The sequence below is a fragment of the Rhinolophus sinicus genome, chromosome 16 (assembly GCF_057876585.1).
Source record: "Rhinolophus sinicus isolate RSI-liver-muscle chromosome 16, RSI-T2T, whole genome shotgun sequence".
Taxonomy (NCBI): Eukaryota; Metazoa; Chordata; class Mammalia; order Chiroptera; family Rhinolophidae; genus Rhinolophus; species Rhinolophus sinicus.
This window is the reverse complement of record NC_142516.1, coordinates 50,413,550-50,436,759: the sequence shown is the minus strand read 5'-3', so window position 1 is coordinate 50,436,759 and position 23,210 is coordinate 50,413,550. Positions and strand designations below refer to the sequence as shown.

The 23,210-nt window shown below is 41.9% G+C and overlaps 1 protein-coding gene across 18 annotated transcripts in view; it reads left to right on the top strand.

The window, feature by feature from the left end:
• LOC109446564 (uncharacterized) overlaps positions 1–23,210 on the top strand; it is a 125,580-nt gene that overhangs the window by 781 nt on the left and 101,589 nt on the right. For 3 of the 18 annotated variants that reach the window (XR_016019318.1, XR_016019309.1, XR_016019307.1), the window contains exon 1: positions 50–250. The exons of the other annotated variants lie outside the window; for them this stretch is intronic. The gene's annotated coding sequence lies outside the window, so the exon portion shown is untranslated. Of the gene's footprint in view, positions 1–49; positions 251–23,210 lie in introns of those variants that run through there. 18 annotated transcript variants of the gene reach the window in all.

Here is a 23,210-nt window from a genome sequence, read left to right as displayed (position 1 = left end):
GGAACCTGCCGCCGCAGCAGCTGTGCGCTCCCTACAGTCATTACTGTACTCTCCCGACAGCCGCCAACAGTAAATGCAGCAGCGGCAGCAGCAGCAGCAGTTAGCGCTGATGCAACTATTGCTGCTATTGCCACCGCCTTCCCACTAACTGGGCTTGCAGCCCGGGAGGCATTTGCAGCTTCCAGGGGCAACACGAATCTCTCTACCACCCTCTCCTGCGCCCCGGAGAGAGGCTGGTACTGTGAGGCTGGTAGGTAGAGGCTTCCTCCGGCCTCCCCTTTCCATCTGAAAATGCTGAAGAGAAATGCTGAAGAGGAGGGGTCTAAATGTTCGGGCTGCACTGATGTGGGGTTCGGGGTGCCTGTCTCAATTGCACGCTGAGATGCCTTTTTTTTTTTTTTTTAACCAAAAATTAAATGTGTCTTTAAGTGAGAGTGTGTGTAACTGAGAGTGCGCGCGGTTGTGGCTTGTCCTCTGTAATAGAACGCGACTAAAATAACCCAGTCTGGCGTGAGGAGGAGGGAAATTGCTAGCACAGCTCTGCATTCTCTCATCAACAATTAGAGTTAATTGCTAATTGCACAAAATGATAGTTTGAGGGCCTGTAATTAAAAGCTTAACCTTTTCTTTTTTGGGGGAGGGGAACCCCGTAGGTTTAGTCTTCTTGATATAGTTTATAATATTCAATTACATGGCTTAAGGAAAGAAAGAGAGAAGCAAAGGCAGGACTCCTATTAAAGGATTGATTCTTGTTTTGTGCCTGACAGTACTGAGCCCATAATTTGCTTTTTGTGTACTTCAGGTTTCTTACACACTTTCCCCTGGTTGAGGTACATTGTCTGGTGTGGTCTGTTGGGCATCTAACAAGACGAGGAGGGCTATTTAACCTTCTTAAATAAAGGGTTTATATATTTTTAAAACTTGTTTTTATGATGAATGCTCAAACTCCACGGATATCAATAGGACCATGCCCTGGGCTGTTCTGTTGGTGATACGGGAAGTGGTGGGCATTGCCTAGCTGCATTCTCCTTGTCCTGGTTCTCCTGAGCATTTGTCAAGGCTCGTCATCGGATGGGACATTTATTAGGAGCTTACTGTATCCAGGAGATGAAGAGGAGAGGAAAAGTCCAGGTCAGGATACACCTTAGTTGGGGTCAGGGGATATCCAAATTGTGAGTGATCAACGTGAAGGGGCTTTACGTATTGGTGGAGTCTTGCAAAACAGCTCACTTTGAATGCTATTTTGCCCACGCTGTGGCTACGTGTTTGATACAAACTGCAGCAACCACACACATGTTGCTTGTGAAACTGATTTGAAATTTGTTTTATGACATTTAATAGTGAAGATGCATGCGGATGTTGTTCACCTAATAGGCATTAAGGTGTGATGGTAAAATCTTAAATGCATGGCGTTTTCATGGTCTTTCCTCGGGGTTCTGAAAGACCATCTGATAATGAGCTGTGTCACTTTACAGAAGAGAAAAAGTTAGAGGGGATGAGTGGCCTTAATATGAACAGGTACAACATTAATACACAGTCATAGGGCTTGTTTTAAACATTTTACTCAGAGATAAATATGCATTACAAGCTAAACAGTGATATGGTGTAATAAGACTTATCTTTGACAAACATGTATTACACTGTCTATCTCTCCAAGGGATACAAATAAACTGTTGGCAAACTTAGCTGCAGCTCTGTGTTCAATCCTGTAGCTGTTTTGCTGAATTAAAAGGAAACATAACTTTTGGCTCCCACTCTGATTGGCTGTGTAACTTGGGAAAATCACTGTGTCTCTCTGTGCCTGCCTTCTGACCTGTAAAGTAAAAACAAAACCAATCCACATAATATCAGAGTGCTCTGTGACCTCAAGGACCAGCTCTCTGCAAAGCATGGATTTTGAAAAGAGGAAGGAGGAATGAATTTGATTAATATAGAAAAGAGGAAGGAGGAATGAATTTGATTAATATAGAAAATAACTGAACGACCAAAACGATACATTTATCGTGAGTGGAGATTGATATGGTTGAACAAAATGGGCTCAGAGAGGTTGATACTGCTGGATATAGAAGAATTTAGGTAAATGTGTAGGCAATCCCATTTATCCCACAATCCATTACATTCATTTCTTTGTTAGAGGAATACACACTGAGCATCCCTACACATTGTGCTAGGCAGTGGACATATGGAGATGCTTACTCAAGGAAGCTCGCTCAGGATCTGGTGGGGGAGGCAGAGGAGTGACAATTATAGTACCATATGCACAGTACAAGGGATGCTTAAGGTGCTATAAGATTGCAGGGAAAGAGGAGCTAAACTGCCTGGGGGATGAAGAGTATCAGAAAAGGCTTTCCAGAGCCGTTGTCTCTGCGCTGAGTAGAGTCGTCGTTTTTAATGAGTAATTCCAATTCTCCTTACTGATGGACATAAGGTAGGATTGCACTTCTTGGCCTCCCTATGGTTGGGTGGGACTGAAAGACTAATTTTGGCAAATTATTTGTGAGCAGAAGTTACAGGGTGCCACTTGCAGACTGGAGCATTTCATTACTTGCGTGAGGCCCTCTCAAGGAATGTTCAAGAGGTGGCTGGGTGCTCCATTAGCGTGGTCTCTGAGTGACTAGATGAGTAGTTCTCTGCTGTCTACATGTCTCTGGCTATGGTCACATAGAGTACAGGTCAGCAAATGGCCAGTGGCCTCTTTGTACAGTCTATCAATAAGAGTAGTTTATATATATATATATATATATATATATATTTAAAAGATTATAACAAAAGAAGAAACTATGCAACAGAAACCGTATGTTGTTCACATGTTTACCATCTGAGTGTCTAGAGAAAAAAACTTGCTTAACACTGACAGAGTGAGAAATAAACCTTTGCTTTTTTCGTCTATTGAGCTTTGTTACCTTAGCATGACCTAGAATTAACCTGACTGATACATGGTGTGAAGGATGAAGGAAGACCGTGGTGTCGGAGGGAACAAAGGTGAAAGAGCCTCACGTATTCAAGGAAATGCAAGGGATTCAGGATGGTTCAAGGGTGGTGGTCAAGTGGATAATGGCAGGAAGTAACACAGAAGAAGACAGGCAAGGAAGGACTGGATTATGTGGAGGCTTGTATGTCGTGCTAACACTTTGGACTTCATCCCATAGGCCATGGTGAGGGCTTGTGGTAAATTTTTAAAAAATTATTGTTATGCAATTTGCCTTGGAGTATTTATAAAATACAGAGAAAAATAAAATGATTTTTAAGAAGCATATTTTCAGTGCCAAGAGATACTAAGATTTTATTTCTTTCCTTTTAAAAATGTATTTAATTTTATCTTCGTCACAGAATTGTATCGACATGACTATAATTGGTCCCGTTATGGATCTCTTTGTTTATTTACTTATTTGTTAATTTACTTTTGTAAATAAAAAATATGTATACATGCACCACTATCACCTCCAAGAAAGAGAATATTGACAGTAACACACATGCATCTAAGTGCTTCCCTATGAATACATCTCCTAGCCTTCGCCCCTGGAGGAAACCACTATTGTGACAGATTTTGATCGGAGGCCAGACCTCCAGTGTGTTTCAAAAAATTCACTCTGGCAGTGGTATGAAGGGTGACTTATTTGGGAAACAGAGTAGAATAAGACTAGGGGGCAGACAATTAGAGACCCTGGTAGTGAGGGAATATGTAAAGAAAGGACGGGAAGAAACTATTATTTGCAGTCAGAAATGTGCATATAGTTCCTTCATGAGTTTTTCTCCCCAGTCCTTTAGATACATCTCTTAGGACAGTGTTTTCCAAACATGCACAAGCCACAAGAATCACTGGTGGGTGGCCGGTTGGCTCAGTGGTTGGAAGGCAGTGTTCATAACACCAAGTTCACCAGTTTGATTCCCACATGTTCCAGTGAGCTGCGCCCTCCACAGCTAGATTGAAAACAACGACTTGACATGGAGCTGATGGGTCCTAGAAAAACATACTGTTCCTCAATATTCCCCAAAAAAATTAAAAAAAAAAAAGAAGAATCCCTGGTAATGTCTGCTAAAAGAGCAGATTCCCAGGTTCTCCCTCAGCGATCCTGACTCAGTAGGTCCAGGGCAGCAGCTCTCAAGAAGCAGTATGTGTAACCTTATTCAGGTGATTCTTGGGATTCGCCAGGATTAAGAAACTCTCTTAGAGAATTCTTCAGTGCAGTTTTAACTGCCAAGTAGCTTTTGTTCTCACAAATTTGTATACCTTTATTTGTCCAATTTTTCCATATAAAATGTAACAGTGAAGGTGGGACTTTTCTTTAAGCCCTGTGAACTAATAAATATGGGCAGCCGAAATAATATGGGCAGCAGAAATAATCTTCAAAGCATTTGCTAGTTGGAGGCATTGATTACTGTTTTCTATGCCATAGCTTTACCGTAGGAAGTAAGAAATGAAATGAACTGTCCCCTTCCGAAGTATTTGATGATAACTTCCTAGGTCTCCATTGCATCATTGCATCATTTTCTAATTGTGTGATAATCCAGTGAAATGAATAGAATTTACCCCACTCCAGTCTCCTAGGCAGGGCCCAATGGTCTAAACCAGTAGGTCACAAACTTTAGCTTTCATAAGAATCACTTATGAAAACACAGATTGCTGGACTCCATACCAAGAGTTTCTGATTCTCCAGGTCTGGGGTGGGGCCCAAGAATTTGTATTTCTAACAAGTTCCCAGGTGACACAGGTGCCATTGGTCAGGAAACGCACTTTAAGAACGACTGTTCTGAACCCACCAGCATTAGTTCTCTGCTCAGCCACTATGATTCAAAGGTCTCAACCACTGGTTGGATGTTTCAGCCCTTAGCACATAAAACAAGTTGGTCCAGTTACAATGAAGAGAATTTTGCTTGGTTAGAAAGGCACTGTCTTTTAAGCAATGTGGTGTATGGACGTTAGGCCAGAACTGCTGTAGACATAGTGCCCCCCGGAAGGAAGCCAATTGGAAGACTAACTGACCCACAGGGAAGAGGAGACTGAGAGAATCAGAGACCCAACCTTGACCTTGAGTCTGAGTCCAGTTCATCTCCTGCAGAAATCTGCCATTCTGTAGGACTTCTCACTTGCCTGAGCCAATAAATTCCCTTTGTGGCTTAAGCCAATTTGGACTGAGTTTTCTGTTACTAGCAAGTAACTGATAGAGGTGTACTCTTGAGGGAGGTGGTGTGCGTGTGGTGAAGTCCTGGGTACAAGCTACGAGTGGCCACCCAGTGGAAATGCTATGTCCCATTCCTCCTCGCGGGTACTCAGAAGAGGAATGCAGGTATTAGAGAGGACTGGCTTACACAACTACTTTCTTGTGCATCTTGACCAAGTCAGCTCTCCACCCGCACGTCAACCCCAAATCAAATGCTCAATGTAGATTTATTACAAATGAACCAGCGCTGAGGGTTACAATCTAATAAGAACACATTTTTTTTTTTTAATTCCAAGGCTAAGCACTATTTTGCAGGCTATATTTGAACAATATCAGAGAGTAAAAATGTGGCCAAATGCGGTCGTTAAGCCTAGTATGAAACTCCAAAATGAGCTGAGTATGAGACTAGACCAGTGGTTCTCCACTGGGAGCAATTTTTCCCCCCAGTGAATATTTTGGCCATGTTTCAAGACAGTTGTCATGCCTTGGGGAGAGGGTCTACTGACATTTCTAGGGTAGAGCCCAGGGCTGCTGCAGAATAAACATCCTACAGTGCCCAGGACAGCCCCCCACAACAAAGAATGATCTATCTGGTCCAAAATGGCAATGGTGCCACGGTGGAGACAGCCTGGGTTAGACTTATGAGAAGCCAGATGATTCTGTAATGTGTGAGCTTTTTATCTGGAACAGCGTAGGACAACATTATTTGGAACTTGGACGGCCCAATAGAAAGATGTTTTCTCTCTCTGAACAAAGAAAGCACAAATTGGGTTTTGTCCAGTCGATGACATATGTGAATGCAATATCAGAGGGTAGTGGGTAGATTTACAGACCTGGGAGTTGTAATGCAAACAAGTAGTTTACATTAAATTGAGTAGGCCAACATAAGGCATCCACATACGGGTTTTGTTTTGCTTGTTTTTCAATGAAGGAATGAAGTTCTGGACCACTTTTCTTTTACTTTCCAGAAACTCTGATAATTAATTCCTAAGATTCTGGTCCAAAATATGATTGTTCTCATTTGTCATAAATACAATTTGCAGGAGATTTTGGAATGCAGTGCTATGGTGTTTAAAACACTCTCAATAACAGGAGTTTCTATGGAAATGGCGGCTTTGTGGCCCCTCCTGGGCTAGCTAAGTATAGATGCTTTTTTTGGACATATGAATTTTAATCTGCAAATTATGAGTAATGCAGCGAGTTTTTAAGTATGTACCATTTCACCACGACAGTTCCATTTTCAAACTTTTAGTAGTTTTGTGAATGTGGATAGTTGACGTATCTAATGTTTTCTTACTCGTTATGTGTGTAGTTTAAATTCATATTATGCCACTGCTCACAATCTCTGAGGAGCTGAGTTTCTGAATGGCTATGCTTCTTTCTAACCTGGCTCTTTGGGAAGGTTTTGTCTTCGCATCTCTAAATTGTTTTTGAAACACATTTATGACGAGTTCCAATGCTGACAGCCACTTTATCTGGAGTGTGGAGGAGACTCCCAATTCTCAAGCCTGCTTTTAGGGTTCTGTGGTAGGTTGAAGGAGGTGTAAGTAACTCAGAATTGTTGAAGGGTAGAGTGGTGTAAGGTGGGAGTACAATTGAGGTAGGTGTTTGAATATTGTTTGGATTTTTATCCCATAAGCAATTAGTAAGCCATTGAAAGTTAACACACAGATTTCTGGACAATGAGATCAGATGTGTGTATTTAGAAGTATGAGAATCTGAGAAGGTGATTAGGATTGTGCAGGATCCAGAGGACAGCCACGTGGTACCCACAAGCCTTCACACATTGAATGAATGCAGAGAGGCTGTGTAGGTTAATGGTTAAGAGAGAAGGTGCTGGAGCCAGTCTTCCTGGATTCAAGGCCTGGTTCCCTCACTTACTAGCTATGAAATTTTAGGCCAGTTATTTAATTTCTATCTATACCTCAGTTTCTTTCACCTGAAACATAGTCCCAAGTATATGTACTTCCTATGAGAATTTAAGGCATTTATACAAGTAAAGCAGTTAGAACAATACCTGGCATATGATAAATGCTCGGGAATTGTTAGCTACTATTGTAAATAATAATGACATTTATTATTGTTGTCATGCTCAGCAGCCACCATATAAAAGACGGGCAACAGGGTTACAGGTATGGAGCAGGGTTAGAACAATGAAGGCAGTGGTTCTGCATCTTGCCTCCAGATTAAAACTCCCAGGAGAGCTTTTAAGAATATCAACACTGGAGTTCTACTCAGACCAATCTAATAACAATATCTCAAAATGGGGCTTGGGTGTGCACATTTTTAAGCTTCCCAGGAGATTCACACTCTAATTGTGACTCACTTGGTGTCAAGCCTGAAGCTCTGGGCCAGGGTGGTATAGAAGGAAAGCTGCTGGTAAAGTTTAAATGGACTTCACCCTCAGGCGGACAGGGAAGTTTGTTGGCTGCTGCAGAAGAAGCAACCCCCTGCCAGTGTTCCAGAATGGCCTCCTCTTCCTCACTCTGTGAATCCTGCTCTGGGCCCAGCATCTCTCACCCAGCTAGATTCTCAGCTGTAAGAGAGCCAAGGACTGTGGGAAATCAGAGGCTTTCCATGGCCAGACTGTTAGGAACCCAGCAGGCGTCTACCTATCAGTGATAAGATTACATGTCACCAATCTCATGCCTTAGCAAATCAATCTACCAACAAGGACTTGTGGAGTACCTTCTTTCAGCCCAGCCACATGCCAGGTGACTGGAGGGAAGCAACTAGATAGCAATGCTGCTGCTGTTGGGCAGTGAGTTGTTATTGCTTTGTTTACTTTTTCTCTGGGAGCCAAAATTCAGCCTTGTTAAGTGGTAATTGACAGTCCTTTCTTCTAAGGAAGTTTTCCCTTGGATTTGCTGCCAATAGGAAGTGTATTATTCCTCAGAGCACCATAGCATTCATTTATCGAGTGCCCACTCAATTATGAGGCATGACAGAGTTTGCCATCTAAAAGAGAAAAGACCACTTAATGATTCCGAGAGTCAGAAGTCTGGAATAAATGGATAGACAGATCAAAGAGTTAAGGGGATTCCATTGTAATTGGAGAAGCACTTTTAGCAGGAGCTGTGTTTTCCACTGAAATCTTAAAAGACCCCTTGAATATGTTGTGTGGGAGAGACAGTATGTTTTTGAATATAAAGGAATAGTGATTTGAGCTGATCATGTGACCAAGTGCAGGTTGTGGTTTTGTTAAACTGTGGTGGGAACAACTTAATACCGGGCAGAAATTAGAATTCTGTCTTGAGACTTGAAGGGTTATTTCTTCCACCCCAGGATAAATGGAATGCTCTCAGAAAGTCTGTTTAGAACAGCAGTTTTCTAGGTCTGATTGTTTTTCTGGGTGGACAATTCTTACATGTGAGGGAAATTAAAAGCTTCCCCTTTGGGAGAAGTTTCCTTTTAGAGTTGAAGAATGGCTCATGGTTATTGACCCAAATTGAAGGACAATTAATGCTTCATGACCCAAATCAGATTTTGTTCCCAAATTGACTTAGATTCGCTTTGAGAAGAAGACAATGGAAGCCATTTGGAAGCACAGGTCTTATGTAGACAGAGATGGAGAGATGACGAAGGATTGGGATTAGAATGAGGGGGTTTGAGAAATGAGACATACCTAAGATTTCTAATGACTCTAATACTTGCCCTTCACCTTCTTATCCATAACACCCCAATATCATCAATATCCTTCTTTGAAATCAAAACCTACTTTTTTCCTGCTAAAAGAAGTACGCACTTTGAGGAGAAAAATGATGGTTTAAATACTTGTAGGGCCTGCCATGTTTGTGAGATTGAATGGGACCATACGTGCAGATCTCTTAGTCAGGTTCTCTTGGTGAGCTCCAGAAACACACCCTTCTGGGAATAAGTGACTGCAAGGAAGATGGATCATTGTTTAGCTGTCTCTTTACATTCCTTCATTTCTCTCGTTTTCGCCTTTAGCAATAACTCAAAGAAAGAACAAAGAGGCAACGGAGAGAGGGGTGGCTGGCACAAAGATTATTCCACACACTCAACAGAAAATCTATGAAGGTCATGGAAGATCTTCTCCTTTTATAGTGGTTCCATAGCCCTCGCCTGGCTGGAGGGGTAGTTTTCTAAATGTAAAACAAACAAACAAAAATGATGGCTATGTCTTACACAGTGTGAGAAGAATGTCTTGGATTTGCACACTGCCTTTCTTCTAAAGGGATTCAAAGTACTCTGCAAACATGACATCATTCCTCCCGGGGTGGAGATTGGACTGACCCTCAGGAGAATAACCCGTCTACAGCAGTGTGGGGAGCTCAAGCACAGCTCGGTATCCTTATGGGGTTGAAGCTTATGTCCCCAGGTTGTTTGAGTTCTAAATCTCACATACAGAGAGATGGGCATTACTACTAAACGTGGCTAGATGAAGTCTAGGTGAGGGCTCATGCTTTAAAAAAGCACACTGTAAATTTTTAGTTTCTTACTCTTTTCTCTCAGATGACTGTGCTTAGAGCTGGCCTCCTTCTAGCATATCTCTCTGTCTCTCTCTCTCTCTCTCTCTTTTTTTTTTTTGGAGCAAGGCAAAAATAAAATGGTAGAACAAAACAAGAGACACCAAGTAGTATTTAGTTACTATGACAATCCCAAATTGGCTCGTCTCAGGTAAAACCTGGCGTCTTAGACAAGATTCTTTGGAGAGAAATGAAAACATCCGATCTCCTTCTGTTGTTTTGATTAGGACCTTTTGGCAGAGTGTAGTAGTTAGAAATTTTGTTAATAATGTGAAGGGGGGAAAAAAGCAGTAGTTAGATATGTTTTCTGTCTTTGCAAGGACATATTCATCACCTCCAATAAAGTTTCTTATTTACCTTTTCTTCATTCCACCCCCCAAACCCCTATCCTGCCTTCTGCCTGGCTCTCTTAAGAAATCTCAGGAGGTTCTGCCCATGGAAGAAAATTCACTGGATGTAGAGGGAAGTGGAGCTGTGCCTTGTAGATCTAATATCATTTCCTTAAATCAGGTCCACTTCAGAGGAAGATTCACTGGGGAAATTATTGGAAATATTGCAACAAGGATTATTTGGAAATTGAAAGTGAAAACAGGAACTCTTTATCATCAGGTCAAATTCTCTTCCCATTTCCTCTGACTCTGGTCTGAACTGGCTTCGGTTTGTTTATTTCTACTAACAGGTCTGGTTCCCTGTCAGACAGAGTAGCTGTTCCCTTACAGTCTTTATTTTCTTAATCACCAGAGTAACTCTGGAAGGGAATATTACTGGCCATTTAAATCTTGTCCCGCTATAAATACTTTTTCTGTATCTAGGCTTGACAGTGCACATGTTGGGTTTACAACCACAGCCGTAAGTCAACTGTGCCTTTCCATGGGGTTATCTGGATTTTTGAGGGCTCTTTGCGTTTTTCTCCTAAAATACCCCTTGTTGATTTTTTAAAAAACCTTCTTGGGGGGATGGTGGGAGTCTTTGATTTATTTGCATTGAATGAGAGATAGTGATGGTTTGTGGCATTTATTTATAATTGGACTGCCAAATGTATCTTCTCACTTTCCCTGTTGTACACATTGCTCTTGCTGAGAAAATTCCAGGTGTCTTACTTTTCAAAGTCTAACCCCCTTAGTATAGATGCGTGGAGCCTCCTGTCCCTGTGAGTTCTTCACTCCCTCTTCCCACCTAGATCTCCCTGCTACAGTCATGTGTTTTCTCACAGCTTACCTTTGACCTTGATTGCTAGTATCACGTGGGAGGGGTCTATGACATTTTTGCCATTGTATGCATGTTGTCATATCCAGTAAGGTTGGGGATCACAAAACATTTCTATTTGTTTGCCATGTAACTGTGCTTTTCTTTTGTTATTTTTAGACTTTTAAGGCTCTGCCCAAGCTCTTCAACTGCACTGACATTTCCTATAAGTTTTGGGATCACAACCGTGGAGCCCACACTAGCAGGGTCTAGCATGCACGTGCTTACAGGGTCCTTTAAGTGATGAATGAGGATGATCTGTGCTCAGCCTGTACTGACAGTACCTTCTGTAACCTGTAGAAATTCCGACTGAATCAGAGCTCAGATTCAGAATGTTTGAAGCCTTCATCAAGTTCTGTCCTTTGGAGTATGTAACGTGGCTCTCTCATAGATGTGACACTCCGTACTGCAATCTTTGTGTTAACTTGACAGCACAGAATCAGGGACTGGGCACAAGAGATATCTATCTTGTACTAAAGTTGCTTTGTGGAAAGAAGTCAAAAGTGGGATTCCACTGTGTTTAATTTTAACCACTGAATGTGATCTGTGGTACGTGTTCGTTAATGTAGATTATGCAGAACAAGCTCCATTCTTAAGGTGTAATCTCTGATGGGTGGGGTGCACGTCTGTCCCATGCACACAGCCCAGAGATGTTCCAGTTGGTGGCAGCAAGCGCTGGTTTCTGTGTCCCAGAAGCCCACAGCCTTTCTCACTTACAGGGATGCATGCAGCAACCAGATCTAAGTTCTGAGAGGCGCGCAGGAGAGCTGTTCCACCAGAACCTGGTGTGCTCTCAGAGTTCAGGAGTGCCCTCCGAGGAGATGTGGTGAGGTGCCATGTTTCATAAGGGAAAGGAAGAATGGCCCTTGTCAAAGCAAAGTGGGATTTCAGAGAGGAAAGAGACAGCTCTCCTGCTGTGATGAGGAGCTCATGCAAACAAGGGGCACTGAAACTTGCTGCTCTTCCCCGGCTCTGCCCTCTGCCGGGCCTTTGAGTTTTGGAATGCAGGGGATAATAAGCAGTGGTGTTTGCTTATCCCACTAGGAAGTCTGCAGCCCCTACATACAATTTTAAGTTACCTGAACATGTCCCATTAATAAGCAGCTGAGTAAGTAACACGTGGGAGATTGTGTGTGAGAGTATACGTGTTAGAAGGATTTCTGGATTATTGGTAAAACGCTGTCCAAATTGTAAGTAAGATCCTCTCTGCTTCTCTAGAGAACGATTCTGGTGACCTTGTTTACAAAAGAAAATATATTTTCAAGGGGGTGTTGTAGAAGGGGCTTGTTTGACTCTGGGGTGGCTTTGGAAGATCTTTTGTTTTCATCATTTTGATGTGACCTGTGCTGGTGTCTGGATTCACAAACTGGGATTTGAGCCTCAGCTCTGCTACTCATGAGCTCTGAGTCTTTGAAAAAGCACTTTGGCACCTTCTGGGCCTCACTTTCTTCATCCGGGTAAGAAGATCGTTCTTGCCCTGCCTACCTTATGGCCTATCGTCTGGCTCCAAAGAGAGTATGTACATGTACGTGAGTGTCAGTGGTTGGCATGGAGTATCCAGGCAGGTTTTCACTAGGACAGTGTGTTGGTAGTCGTGATTCAAAATTACAGGGGAAGGGGAGGTTAGGGCCAAGTTCATTTTCATAAGGACTTTAGTGACCCGCCTGGGAAGGAAGGGACCAAACTCTGATTCCCCTCTCCTTGTAATTTCAGGTTATAGACCTCAGGGAGGGTTGGGTAATCCACTGTCATAGGGATATAAAAAGGCCCCTATAAAAGCACTCAGGATAGAAAGATGTGCTGGATGTGAGTAGTGGTGTTAGATGTTGCCTTGTTCCAAAAAAGTAAAGGATTTATTTAGCCTTGAACACGTGGTTTGATGGGAGACTCTAAAACAATGGCAGTTGGGAGCCCATGTCACTTTTTGCCTGGGGCACCCACAGCTGAGATAGCACTGAGTAGGGACCCCTCCTTCCTTTAGCCTGAAGATCCATGTTGCTTAGATAGGAGTTTGCTCTCTGTTTAGTGGGAGAATAGACTGTTCTCAACACTATGAGTTACCCCTTCACATAAAAAATACGTTGAAATGCCTCGTTTCTATCCTGAAATGAAAATCATAGACAATATCACATTCATATATAATCTGCAAAAATAATCAAAATACTGCCCTAAGTATAGGAAAAAGGAACGAAAACAATTTTGAGTAAAGCAATATGGCCCTACCGCACCAGAAGACACAATGCAGCAGTCAGATATTGTACATGTAGAATGTCTATAAACGCAATGCCACACAGGCCAACTGATGTAGTGGGCTGGAGACTCGTATCACAAGTGGTATAGCTGTTAGTGACATGATTTTCTGATAGGGTGAGCCACATTATTTGTTCCGAAGAAAATAATCAACAATCTTCCCCCAAGCTACATTCTTGGTGAATGTTAAAACTGTGCAAAGATATTTTGTGCTTATATATAAAATAGAATCAGGATCTAAGCTCAGACCATTATAAACAGGGGAGAAACCCTTAACGTCTGGTCTCTGGCCCTGCCCGCTAAAAGTCAGCAGCACACCTACATCATTGCGACCAAAAAAAAGGTGCCCATCTGGTTCCAAAACACCCTCCAGAGGTGGCACTATTCTCAGGGAGAGACACTAGGGTAGAGGCCTCTCCTCGCCCACACTGCTCTGGATACAGCTGGAAGTGACCCTGTCTTCATTGGAAGCCCTTTTCGAACTTCACTGGACACCAGGTATATTACTCAACTTGAGCTGCTGTAACAAAATACCATAAACTGCATGACTTAAACACCAGGACTTTATTTCTCACAGTTCTGGAAGCTGGGAATTCCAAGATCAAGGTGCCAACTGAGTCGGTTCCCGGTGAGGGCTCTCCTCCTGGCTTGCAGATACATGACTTCCTGCTGTGTCCTCACAGGGCAGAGAGAGAGAGAGAAAGAGAGAGAGAGAGAGAGAGAGAGAGAGAGAGAGAGAGAGAGAGAGCTCTCTGGTCTCTCTTCCTCTTCTTGTAAGGACACTGATGCCATCATGGGAGCCACACCCTCATGACTTCATCTAAACAAAATCATTTCCCAAGACCTCACTTCCAAGGCTTCAGCATATGAAATATTTTTTTGGTGGGGAAGGGTGTACAAACATTCAATCTATAACAACAGGTTTCTGGCCTACCTTTGGTTTCTAAAGCAACCATCTTCTGTTGGAAGCTATTAAGGTCTTCTGGGACCAAAGAAGCACATCTGATTTCTGGCTCTAGGGGCTAACCAGGAGCAAGGACCAACAGACCCTTTGTCCATGAGAAAATACCTGAAGCGTTCTTGGATCTACTGAAGTGAGTAAACCCTGGAGAGAGAATTTAGATTTTTGTGGTCCTCTGAGTAAGTAGAATCCCAATCAAGTCATGTTTATTAACATATATCTGGGGAGTTGGACAGATCTGGGTTTGAAACCTGTTTCTGTCATCTGGTAGTAGTCGAACCTGGACAAGTTACTCAGTAGTCTGAGCTTCAATGTGAAAATGGGAGTAGATGTAACCTTGAAGGTTGGTGATGAGTAGTAATGCGATCTTTCGACATGAGCTTTGCAGGGTTCCAGGCACATGGTAAGAACTCACTCTATTTAACTATTGTTGCTTTTATTAATACAGTCATCCTTTGAGGATTTATTTTTTGGGGAAGGGCATTCATCCCAATTGAGGCTATCTAGAACAACCCTTCTGTTTCAAGAAGATACGCTGTGGGAGCAGAGCCCCAGAAAGTAGTTTCCAGGCTCTCAGCCTCACATAGACAGGTGCTGGCTCAGGTAGTAAATGGCCATCAACTATGATTGGATGGCCATCAGCTGTGGCTAGTTGGCCGTCAGCTGTAACCACTGAGACATTGGGCACTAATATAACTGCCATGGCTACGCTAGCGAAAATGAGGGTCTAGCAAGAAGATGGTGGCTGAGCTGGCAAGAGCGGATTACAGAGAGGCGGATGCCGCCAGCGAGAATATAGTGGTATGACTCCCCCATCTATGGCTCCGTGGGTGTTCCTTTTTGGCCTCACCATGTCCTGTGTTCTTATGTGGGGAGCGGGAGCAGAGACCCCGCAGGCCGCCCCGCACGACAAATGGCGCAGCGAGCAAGGTCTCCCGCATGACATATACATAAGTGCATTTTCTTAAATTCGGTCATTTTCTGCTGGCCAGGTTCTGAGGTAAAATTTCACTTTCTTCGGGGACTGAAGTGTGCCTATCAAGTGAAGAGACTAACCTTTTTTCTTTTTAATCACATGTAGCTCAGAGAAATCCATCCTGATGTGTATGATTGCTTTGTTCTCTGACAGGTGAAAAAGTCAGGGGAGGGAATCTGTCAGTAGGTAGTCTTAGACATTCCCTTTTGTAGTAAAAGATGATTTCTTCTGAAGAAATTCAACCAAATGTGACTTCAGCCATCTAAAATCTTCCTTTCTCAATAAATGAGTGTAAGTATCTGAAAAGACACAATGGAATTAGAACTTTTCCATTGATTTAATTAAGCAGCTGGTATTAATGAGAGGATGTGTTTTGCCTGCCATTATGACTCCTCCTCCATTACTTAGTATTTAATTAATGAAAGGAAACAATCAATACCTGTTTGGAATATTCTCTCTAACCTTGAAAATTGTATAAGCTGCTAGTTTTACTACTGGATGTTAAAGTCTTATAAAAATAAAAACTACAGCTTTCTTTCTTATATCAAAAGGGAATGGGGTTTTGTGCGTCTAACACAACGTGTAGGCAATCACCAGGTGATGTGTGTGCTGCCCACACTTTTATTTCAGAAATGTAAATGAAGTATAGGTGTCTATCATAGTAAAGGTCAATTTCCTGACAAATTGATTCAGAATTTCACTGTAAATTGAACTTTGTTTTCACATTGGCTTCTATTTTAAAGCCAGAGAAACACTGCCATGCTGGACTATATGAACGAATTCAAAATGTCTGATGAGAGGTTCAGATAATTACTAGGTCCCTGGAATTCTGGGAATATCAATGGACTTCACCTGTTGAGTATAATTCTCTCTCTCCTCTGGGGCGTTGGGTAGCACTGTTTCTAGAAGGACTTCTCTGATCTTTCCCTGGGTCCTGAGAATTTCTGTTTCTATCCATCGTTTCTAGAACTTCTTCATTCTTCCTTTAGTTTTGGGTACTTGTATGGACCTCCGTAGATCTGAGTTTTGGTATCGGTGTACCACTGGGTTCACTGATAGAGTCCTGGAGCCGTTCAACATGCAGGTTTCCTCCTTTTCCCCTTCTTCTCCCATGGAGCTCCCCCTTTTCCTCTCATTGCCCCCTCTAATCCTATCCTTCTCTCTTCGAATGCCCCTTGCCCTCCCTCTCTTCCTCTTAGCATGTTTTTGGTTTGTTCTTTTTATTTTGATACATTAAAAAATTACAGAAGAGCACAGGCAATAATAGAACAAACGACTTAGTTCCACTATGCAAAATTTATAACTAACATTTTAAACTTCAAATTGGATATTTTTACGTAAAAGAAAACATTACAGATAAAATTAAAGTCCTTTAATGTCCTGGTCCCATATTTTTTTCTTGCCCCTCCTAGAGGTAACTCCCATCAGGTGTGTGTCTCATTAGGCCAGAGACTCATCTGACGGCCCTCTTTGTCTGCACAACCATGTCAACGAGAGCCCCAGGGAAGGCTTTGGGTCCTTCCTTTATTACATGACAGTGGGGGCTGTGTGCTAGACGGGGGCTGTCACTATTCCAGAAGCACATTTAATAAACATTCACTCTTACCCAAACTGTATAGGAAAATAAACAGGTTGAATGGCCTATGGGGTAAACTTGTGAGGCAGAATCAAGTGCAGAAGATTTCAGCAGGTGCAGCCAGGTCCTTTCAAGCCACGGGAGCTGTTCTTGTTGGAGTTCTGTCTCCCTGGCCTCCCATCTGTCGAAGCAGCTAGATATTTAGTGACTGCTCCTAATTCTTCTTTCTTTTGCAGGAAACCTAACTTGGGTATTTAGCATTCCTGACAACATTCTTGATTGTTCTCTTGGCTTCTTATGGACTATGAATCCACATTCTTAACCCTGGCCTCATGGCTGTTTCCTGATGCCTTGCTTGTCTGATGGTTTGGCATTGCTGTTCTTGATTCTAACACTGTCCCCAAGCTCTGCTTCATTTAGTTGGAGGAACTCAACAATGAGCTTTGATAGTCTCTTCATCCTAACCCACCAGAGCATGCTAGAAGGTAGGAAGAGGCTGGCAATCTACCTGACTAAGATTTAACTTTGCCCCTGGCTTTGTTCCATTACTGCTAACTCTCAAGGCCTTGGGGGTAAGTGGGGACCCAGAAAGCAAGACACCAAAACTTAGCAGCATCAGGGAGCCTGGAGCCTGAGCTGTCAACATCAGCTCTAATGGGCAGCATGCAGCTACCAAAGCATCCTAGAGGGAGCGAGCACACGTAGACACTGGCCACAGTCCCAAGGTTCTCTTCTAGATTTCCTTTTGGTATTGAATCTGAGACTGAAGGCGCTTCTTTCCAGGGCTCCAGGAATTGTTGACAGTGACGTGGAGACCGAGACTCACAATGCTGGGCTAATGCTGGGTGTACGGACCGTAGCTTCTCACTGGCTCCGCCCCTTTCATTATACATGAAGGGGTCAGTTCACAGGCTTCTTTATGAGCTTCCTGTGGCTGTGCTACTTCTCACCCTTCTTCCTCCAGCTTCTTTCCAGTAATATTTTCCTTATCTTTTTGCTTTGACTTATGGGTCGGTTTGACTTTCTCGTGCTGTATCTGGCTAGCTTGTCCTCTCAGCTGGTGAATTGTAGTGGCGCGTAAATGGGGAAATGGAAAATACTGATCAGCCTTGTATAAAGCCTGCCAAATTTTTTAGCATCCCTTCTCACTTTCACCAAACACCAGGGAAATAATATGGTAAGTAATAGATTCCAAAAAGTGCCTGAGATTCAGGACTCATGCTGTAGATTGTACTTGCTCTGGGGGGGAAATTTTTCTATTTAGAATCTATAAAATGATAATATTAAAGAACCACTCTGTCTTTATTTTCACATATACCATTTTTAGTGTTAATTGGTCTTATAACCCCCCCCCAAGTGATTAAACTTGTGGTCCGTGAGGAAGAGTAATGGATACACTTTTTCTCTGTGCTATTGTACCATCTCTATTCAAAGTTAAGTTACAGTGTTTGAGGACCCTTTTACCTTTTTCACATTTTTTAAAAAGGAAAACAAACCAAAGAACATCAAACAATGCAAAACAAAACTTTCCTCATCCTCCTAGAAATCAGACATGCTCACGATTCGAATTACCAGCCAGACCTCTCAGTGAGGGCCTTTTCCCAACAGCAGCAAGAATATTGGATCCATTAACATCGGGGCATCTGGCTGTCTGGATTGTAATGCTAGCTCCAGCATTTACCAGCTGGGGAACCATAGACAAATCGTGTAACCCCTCTGAACCTCAGTTCTCTCTTGTGTGAAATAGGAGTTGAAGAAACAATCTTATCTTAGGATGGAGGTTGTGATCAGCAGAGGTAGTGTGTGAAAAGTGCTTAGTAACGTAGGGGGCATAGAATCAGCACGCAGGTCTGGCTGACTCACAGCTACTGTTCTCCCTCTGTCTCCTGTCCTTTCCCCGCTTCTCCTTCTATAGTGAGTGGTTCAAATCACAGCTTTGTCGTGGGAAGCCTGGGTTTGCTCTTAGCTCCACCCATTCTTGTCCTGTCACCTGGGACAAAATCTTCCACCTTGAAGTTGTTTCTTTATCTGGAAATATGATGATGACGATGATGATGATGATGATGATGATGGTGATGATATACCCAAGTTCATTTTAAGTTTTAACACAGTAGTTGGAACATAATAAATGGTCAATAATTGTTACTATAATATGATTATTAATATTACCTCAAGGATCAAAGTCTTAGATTCCCTGCTGAATTTCTGGCGTGCTGGCAGAGTTGAGATGGGGTGGGGTAAACTATATAGCTGAGTAGTAGTGACTTTTCAGAGAAGACATACTGTTGTGATTTGTTCATTTCAATTTAAGTGAGTCTTATGTGATCTCTAAGATTCCTTTAATTATAGCACAGCCTCCACCCCGCAGCCCCGTGATGATGACAGAGAAATGGAGCTGCCGTTGACCCCCTTCCCTCCAGCTGCTTTTGAGGGTTTGGGACGAGGGGAGCTGCTCGGGTAGCAAGTGGCTTCTTTTTTTTTGGACTTCTTCTCCACATTCCCCTCTCCTGTCCTTCCAAAACGGGTCATCACTTGGGGTGTTGCTAGTCAGCCCACCTGCTCCTTTGCTGATGTAGAATTAGTGGGAATTAACTAACAATTGTGTGAAAGCAAAGACAAGGCTAGCTGGGTGGGTGGGGGGGCCCTGGGGAGCAGTACCAGGGTGTGGAACAGAGAGAAGGACCCAAAGACCAATTGCCTGTTTCATAGGTTCCTGAGCTCACTTACACTCAGCTCCTTTGCGGAGCCTGCCTAGGAAATAATCCACAGCCCACTGTCTTTGCCATTACCAAACGTAGACACTGTAATCACTCCAGCTCTTAGTTTGGCTTTTTCAAAGCACTGATTAAGCTGAACCTAATCCATATAAGCTGTAATATTCCTCTGTGTGTCCAGTGGTAACTACACACTCCCTTCTAGTGTATGAAGTCTCGGGACTTGAACAGTAGCTTGAGTCTGGCTCTCCCAAACCATTGAGAAAGAGCCCTTTTCCTCACCCGTGGCTGATAATAGCAAGGGGTCCTCACCTTACAGCTCTACAGCATGGCCGGGTTCTCTGTCTGCCTTCTCAGCCAGTGTGGCAGCCATCCTTTTCTGCAGCATAATGACTCACCCTGGACTCTTGTCCATCCCCAACAGAACTTGTGCACATTTTCTGACATGGCTTAAATTAGGGGGTTATATGAGTCATTACCCCAAGTCATCAAAACAGCAATTAACTCAATAACCATGACCTTAAGCCAGTTGTTTCCCTAGGGAATGCAAAATAGGAAACCAAGCTATAGTGAGCATGACTCAGCCATGAGCGTCCATGAAGCAAAACTAAATAGTGCAAGTGTAAATATTGTAACTATTCCACTCCAGGGGCAATGCACTGCCTCTCTTTGGTGGAAATGACTATGGGGACAAAGAGAACTGTACAAAAGAAAGAATGAAAAAAACAAAACCCAGTAGATCTGGGGGAACACCTTTATAAATGAATATCCGCAGCTTTCCTGTGCTGTGTGTTGTATCATATATTATCTAGTCTAATACCATATTAAGAAAAAGTTCTGGTTACATTTCTCCTAGGAAGTTAATATCTTTGGCAACAATGGTATAAAAAAATTGGGCTAATCTCATTATACATGCTGACTGCATATAGTTGTATGCCTTTAAAATTACATTTTTAAAGATTATACTTGACATAAAATAGAAGAGCTAATTTTATAAAGGAGCTGTAGAAGCTTTTTGAAAAAAGTATTTTGAATACTTCCTCTCCAATGGATTTGATAATTTAATGATGAAAACCATGTTTTCTCTTCAAACTAGAAGCCCCTATACTCAGTTAATAGGGCAGTAATCAGAGTAGAGTTTTCCAGCCAAATGAGGGTCCCACAAATATTACAACCAAGGGCTTTGAGAAAGTTCTTTTTCTGAGTGTGATATTAACGTGTGCACATAGATTATATGAAAAAATACAGAAAAGTATAAAGAAATGAATATTACTAATGTAAGCTCACCACAAGACATTAATAGTTTGCTGTTAATATTTCAATGTGCTTTCTTTTTTTGTATGTGTGTATTTTTCACATAATTTTGATCATACCAGAATATATACACTTTTATCTACCTTTACATACATCTCATTAGTGGATTCTCATTTTTGAAGGTTTTTTTTGGAAAATGTTTTAACACAAATGTGTCAAGCTATTGAATTGTATTCAGTATTGAACATTATCAATAATAACCAACAGTTATTATAACATTTCAGTGTATTCATCTTTGATTCTCAGCCAATTTCTTTAGGATATGTTCTTAGAAAGAGAATCAATGTTTGTAGGCATCTGACATATTGCCTAATTGCATTTAGACAGATAATACTAATTTTCACTCATTAGTGTTTATGTGTGCTCGACCTTCACTATCCTCAGTGTCATTGAGGTTTTTTTGGGTTTTTTAATCCACTTTTTCTCAACTCTGGCTTTGCTTGGGACTCAAGCAGGAGTTTAAAACAAACAAACAAACAAACAAACAAACAAACAAACAAACAGAATAAGCCAATGTCTGAGCTCTACACCAAACCAATTAAATCAGAATTTTCGGGGAGTTGGGGGCCCAAGGCACCTGTAAGTTTAAAAGCTCCCAAATGAGTCCAGTTGATATAGAAAGGGTTCAGAAATACTTTCCTAACTGAGTAAATGAAAAATATTCTATTGTAAAGCCTTTGTTATCAAAGCACATTAGAATCTAAGTAGTACATGTTTGCCTCTTTAACTTGAAAAACATACTATAAAAGTATAGTCCTGCCCAAAATATTTTCCCCCAAGTGATTTTCACATACTTGGAAAACAATAAGGCCATTTCTGCACCAAAATAGCATCCCTCCCTGCAACCCCATTACCTCTTAATATTAGTTTTTAGAAAAGTTTTGCAGGGCCTCTTTCCATTTTTTCCCATTTCATCTCTAAACTTTGTATTTCTGAGGCTCTTTTAGAAGTAGTAAATTTAAACTGTATTCTTTCCGAAGTAGTGAATTTAAATTGTCTTTATTTAATTTAAATTAAATGTATCAAGTATTTCATTTATTTTGGCATTTTCAACACCAGGCCGTGCGCTGTCAATGCAAGAGTTTTTTTGTGTGTCTTAGTGTAACATCACTTCCTTCTTTGTTGTTGGCCAGATAAAAATACAAAGAAGACTATAAATAGCCTGATAAAAATACTAAAGAAGACTGTAAATAGTTTGGCTTGTCATGTTTGATGAAGCTCCAGACATGTTCCGGGTCCCGCCTTTGGTTGCATTCATCCAGGGAAATCCTCTGTGCTCACCATGTTAACACAAGCTGATGTGAGATGTTTTCCTCTTTGGTGAAATATTTGCCTGTGTGTGAGGAATGAGGGAATATTTCCTTCTTACTTCTAGTGACCTTTCCTCCAAATCTGCTGCCAGATATTTGTCATCTCCTTAAAGGCTCTTATTTCCTTATTTCTATCTTGCCCTTGTCCCCACCCTTATTCTTCCCCAGGAAGGAGAACTACTTTTCCCACAGTCCAATTACTCGTCTTCCCATACTCCTGCAGCTAAGAGTGGCCATATAATACAATTTGCCCAATTACATGTAAATAAAATTCTACTGACAGCTTTGGGGAAGAGTTTTATTTTCTGAATAAAGGTACAGTGATACTGGAACACTTTCCCCTTCCTTCTGGCCTTGAATTCTGATGTGACTCCTGGATTTCAGTGGCCATCTTATCGCCAGGAGGTAGCCGTACTGAGAGAAAGACCAAGCCAATAGCGGAGTCGAGGACTCTGCTATCTGTGAGCTGGTGAACCTCCACTAACCATTGTCTACGTCCAGACTTCTTTTGGTAGGAAAGCATGCTTTTAGTCGAGTCAGTATTAGATGGGTTTTCTGTTAGTGTTAGCTGAAAGCGTTCCTGCCTCACCCAAATAGTAGTCAATATCACATTTAGCCATTGATTGCAGCTTGCTGTTTTCTTTTTCTTCCATATTAGTGCTGAAGTATAAAGGCCAAGACCATTCCTAAATGGGACAAGGCCTAGCTCTCATCTCCCTTTTAGTCTCCTCTCCCTTGGGCAATGATCAGATTTGAGCCAGTTATTGGGCTAAGAACTGCTACTTGTTGTCTGCTTCTCATTATGTCCCTGCCTGTGTTGGTAGGTCAGTTTGCTTTAGTCTAAAGCTATTTAGTTTTAAATAGAAAAAGGGGATGAGTTATTGTTCATACCTGCTTCTCCTTTAATTTTTGGACTCACAAATACACATAATGATAGTTGCTCGCTTCCTGTTTGCTATTGTTGCTTGTGGATTTCTGTCTTTTATAATTCTGATAGATCAGGGAGGCTGAGAGCGAAGGCAGGATAGCAGTACCTCTTGCTCTGAGTACCATCTATACTCCAATTTTGACATGATTTCCCTCACCTTTAATAATTGGTAATGAATGTAATTTGAGGTTACATCTATTTATTCTGTGCTGCCAAATGTTATGCTTGTACCTTAATTGGTTTTGTTAGAGTGAGCTTGAAGCCTTGGGTATATAAAGCAATTA